This window comes from Scyliorhinus torazame, unplaced genomic scaffold (assembly GCF_047496885.1).
Source record: "Scyliorhinus torazame isolate Kashiwa2021f unplaced genomic scaffold, sScyTor2.1 scaffold_517, whole genome shotgun sequence".
Classification (NCBI taxonomy): domain Eukaryota; kingdom Metazoa; phylum Chordata; class Chondrichthyes; order Carcharhiniformes; family Scyliorhinidae; genus Scyliorhinus; species Scyliorhinus torazame.
In genome coordinates, this window is record NW_027308244.1 from 142,037 (window position 1) to 147,000 (window position 4,964).

A 4,964-nucleotide genomic window follows, 5' to 3' on the forward strand; every position below is an offset into this window, starting at 1 on the left:
TACCAATCTCCACCTAGTGGGGAATGTCTGAATCACACACACACCTTTACCAATCTCCACCTAGTGGGGAATGTCTGAATCACACACACACCTTTACCAATCTCCACCGAGTGGGGAATGTCTGAATCAAACACACACCTTTACCAATCTCCACTTAGTGGGGAATGTTTCGACAAGACAGTGCTTGCGACTGAGTACAGTATCGGACAGCAAGTGATGCTTTCTGTATATAACCCCAGCACATTCCTGTCACCAAAATTACTGGGTCCGTACTCCATTGCGGATAAAGTGAGCCCTTCCGTATATAAAATAAAGTATCCCAATGTGGGAGGAAACCGGAGCACCGGAGGAAACCCACGCAGACAAGGGGAGAACGTGCAGACTCCGCACAGTCACCCGAGGCCGGAATTGAATCCGGGACCCTGGAGCTGAAAGACGTGCTTGTTTGGTGAATTGGACATTCTGAATTGTCACTCTGTGTACCCGAACAGGCGCTGGAGTGTGGCGACTCGGACTTTTCACAGTAACTTCATTGCAGTGTTAATGTAAGCCTACTTGTGACAATAATATAGATTATTATAAATTTTCCGAGTACCTATGACTCTTATGACATGTTTTGCAATTATTTGTTAGGAATCAGGGAGTTGAAACAAATGGGACTGTTTTGAATTGGCAGGCAATGATAGTAGGGTCCCACATGGATTAGTGCTTGGGGCCCAGCTATTTACAACGTACATTGATGATTTGAATGAGGGGAGCAAAAGTAATATTTACAAGGTTCCTGGCGGCAACAACAAGTGGGATTGTGAGTGGTGAGGAGTATGTAGAGAATCTTCAATTTGATTCAGACAAATTCAATCAGTGTGCAAATGCATGGTAGATGCAGTGTAATATGGATTACAGGGTTATCCAGTTTGGACAGAGAAACAGAATGGCAGAGTATTATTTAAATATTCGTAGATTGGCTAATATTGGCATACAAATACCTGTATAACTCATTTCAAGGTATTATACCGATGAACGTAATGCACAGAGTTATTGCAGCATAGGAGATGGCTACTTTCTCATTTAACTCTCAGGAAATCGTGGCAGTTCTATAAAATCCCAAATTGAAGCAATAGCAGACATGAGATGAGTCCTCCAAAACTTGATAAGACCAGTCACTGAGCGCAGGCGGGTAATTCTCATCATCGGGGAATGAGACCAGACTGAAGGCCATTTATAGGCTGCACATCGACAACTCTGTAGTAAATACTGAGAGTGGTAAAAGTGGTTTTTACCAGTGCTCAAACAAGTGATAAGAACATAGGAACTGGGAGCAGGAGTAGGCCATCTGGCCCTTCGAGCCTGCTCCGCCATTCAATGAGATCATGGCTGATCTTTTGTGGACTCAGCTCCACTTTCCCACCCGAACACCATAACCCTTTATTCTTCAAAAAACTATCGATCTTTATCCTGAAAACATTTAACGAAGGAGTCTCAACAATAAAATGCAGCAAATAGCGTCAAAGGGGAAATATGGTAAAAAACAAAACAAAATTAATGGCCCTTTACATAAATTCATGTTGGACTTGGCACAAAATTAAGGGCACACTTTGACACTGAAGACATTGAAATGGGCTTCAGAGAAGCAGAATCAGGTAAAGATTGGTGTTGAATAAAGGAATCAGGAAGGAAGGGTGATTCAAAAGTAGGTCAAAGAACTTTGGAGGTTGTGAAGGGTAGAGGGCGTGTGGGTGAGTTGGTTGGGGAACTGCAGAGCAGAGCAATAACGGTAAGGAGACTGAAATAAACATCATGCCAGAGTTGGAGGAACAAAGATAGCTTGGTGTTGGGGAATTGTTAATCTAGAGATTACTCAAACTAGGAGGAATGATATCCAGAAAGGATTTAATTCTGACTGAGTTTCAATTTAAAGGTGTTGGTGGATTCAAAACGGAGTACAACTATTCAAACCTAATGATATTCTGATCACTCTTCCCAAATGTTCTCTTACTGAAACATCCGGTATTTCATCCTCCAGAACCTGTTACAGTACAGCTTCCTTCACCATTGGAACAGAAATACACTGACCAATAAAGTTTTCTGGCTCACATCGCAGGAATTCCTCTCACTCTTTGGCTTTACACTGTTGCTATTAAGTTTATATTCAGATAATTGAAGTCCACCATGATCACTACTCTGCTGTTCATGCGTCTGCTTATAATTACTGACTTTGCTCCTCTCCACAATTTGATGACCTATTGTACCCACTGTCTAGTGTAGCAGCTCCATATTGTTCCTTAATTCTAACCGTTTAGATCTCAACATCAGCCCTCTATGCAGCTGTAAAGAGTTACTCAATCAATAGTGCCGCTCCTAGGTCTTGTTTTCTCTTCGACTCACTTTTATGAATATCTTGTGGCCAGAAATTTTATGTTCCTAATTCTCCCCTTCAGTTAGCTCTCTATTATTTGCAGTATCTAACAGTCCCAGCGTGTGGCAACCTTTGTATGCAGCTCACCAACAGCTTCACAACATTCCCTTTATTTATGTAAATTAACTTCAAACCCATTTTTGACAACACTGCATTTGCTCTGAACCATTATAGGATGCCAATCATTTTCCTTTCTATTTTGGGGCTATGATAGATGGAGTTAAGATAGATACCAAGCATAATTGAATTAAATGGATAAATGGGCTCAAGGGGTTGAATGTCCACCTTGTGTTCCCACAGTCCCGCATTTAAACATGGCCTGAATAATGAACTGAAACATTTGTTAATTCTAAAGCTAACCAGGGTTTCTGAGCAATCACTTCAGTACAGGAGAGTTTTTTAAATGTTATATTTAAAATTATCTTTCTTTATTTTTTTTAGAAATTTAGAATACGCAATTATTTTTTTTCCAATTAAGGGGCATTTTAGCACAGCCAATCCACCTATCTTGCACATCTTTGGGTTGTGGGGGTGAGACCCACACAGACACAGGGAGAATGTGCAAACTCTACACGGAAAGGGACCCAGGGCCAGGACCAAACCTGGGTCCTTGGCGCCGTGAGGTAGCAGTGGTGACTTCAGTGCAGGAAGTTTTAAACATCCCCTTTAACTGGCCATCACGGATCTTTTTCAATTAAGGCTGAATGGTATCTTTTGTGAAGTTCACAGAATTCCAGGGCTATGAAGATCAGATAATGGGTTAGGGAGAGGAAACTTTGAAAAATATAGTTTAGTAAAAGCACACCAAATGCACCGTCCTCTGTTTAGTCAAGTTAAACGGCAAAGCTCAAAAGGAACAATGGTTTTTATTCAGTTGGTTAAAAGCTCTGAATAATAGGTGTTATATTTCAAGATTTTAATGACAAAGATACTGAAATTGTTGATTTATCACCTATCCAGAAGCTGAACCGATGTGTCCAGGATTCTGGAATTCAAACACAAATCCCTTCCACAAGATAAAATAATCTTATTGCTAAATTAATAAACACTCAGTGTTGCGTGCTCTTTGGCACCATTTCAGTCTCCACCTCAGTCAGGAATTCCAGTGGTTCTCCTCCACCCACCTGGCAGGACAAGATAACACTTGTTCAGAATGTTGTTTTTCTGTGTGTGAGCGACAGATACAGTGCAGTCCTTCTCATTAGCCAATGCAATGTTTATATAAAGCCTTCCTGTTCCAACCAGTTTATTTGTGTGTGGGTCAAGCGCCCGACTGCTCAACAAGTGGTTGATTCGAGATTTAAACAGGATTGTGTTTGTACCAGGTGTGGACGGGTTTCCAGTTCACCCGAATGCTGTCAGATTGAAGACTTCACAGTTGTTCGGGTCAGCAGCTGGAGAAGGTGAAATAACATAAAATCTGCACATTTACAAAAAGTGTGAGAAATTATATGAATTGTAACTTGAATCCAGGCAGAATAATTGACAGATTTGGGCAAATTCAAACAACATTCATTCCTTTTGCAGTGTTCTTTGACTTTCTGATTCACAGATTCTGGGAACTTAAGTACAACACAAACATCCAAACCTTTTTGATTCTCAGGCCTGTTCCTGGAAAATGTTTCGAAATCTCCATTTCCTCTTGTACTTCAGATAAACCTTGTGCGATGTTCAGATACTCAAATGGAGCAGAACTTGTTTAAAACGATCAGCTTTCATGAAATCAATTCAATGCTAACGTCGCAGTAAAATCTGCGTCTAAATGCGCGTCTGCTCACTGTCCGATCCCACAGGCTCCATCTCCCCCGGGTTACAATCTGTTATATGTTGCTGCAGTGTTTCCCTCACTGTCTTGACCGGCTCCATCTCCCCCGGGTTACAAACTGTTTCTCTGTCACGATTATAATGGTCAACATTTAAATTATTTCTCACCGTCGAGGACGCACCAGAACATTCCAAACTGAATCCGCGCGCGCTCAGAATTCAGCCCGGCGCGTGCGCACTGGGAGCAGGCACTCCTCTTCGACCTGAGGTGCTGGTGAAATTGTGCACACGCGCAGTGCAGGGCTGCGACTTCTCTCTGGCGCCGTCCGCCGCGCGCCCGAGCGGTTCAACGGCCGAGGCGCGCGAAGCAGAATCGGAGTGACGTGGGCCGAGAGGCTGCCGCGTGCTGCAGTGCAGAGGGATCTGGTGTCCCGAGGCGTGATTCACACCCAGTTAACACACAGGTACAGTAAGCGGTTCGGAAGGACACTGAATATTGATTTTATTTCAAGGGAGACTGTTGCATTTTTAAAAAACGAAGTCTTTCTGTCACTTTTTAAAATTCAGTCTTGATGACTCTCTGGCTGGTGCAGGATTTATTGTCCATCCCTGAGTGACCCTTGAACTGACTGGTTCGCTTGGCCATTTCAGTCAACCACATTGCTGTGGATCTGGAGTCACCTGCAGGATGACAGATTTCCTTCCCTAAAGGACATGAACTAACCAGATAGATTTTTACACAGTGGTTTGATGGTCATCATTTGATGTTTCATTCCGGTGGCTC

At 42.6% G+C, this 4,964-nt stretch overlaps 1 long non-coding RNA gene across 1 annotated transcript; it reads right to left on the reverse strand.

The window, feature by feature from the left end:
• Positions 1-3,263: 3,263 nt before the first annotated feature.
• On the reverse strand, positions 3,264-4,419 carry LOC140406377 (uncharacterized). Its single transcript, XR_011939148.1, has 2 exons — positions 4,005-4,419; positions 3,264-3,810 (listed from the first exon to the last, which is right to left on the reverse strand). It is a non-coding gene; the product is annotated as an uncharacterized lncRNA (long non-coding RNA).
• Between the last annotated feature and the right edge of the window lie 545 nt (positions 4,420-4,964).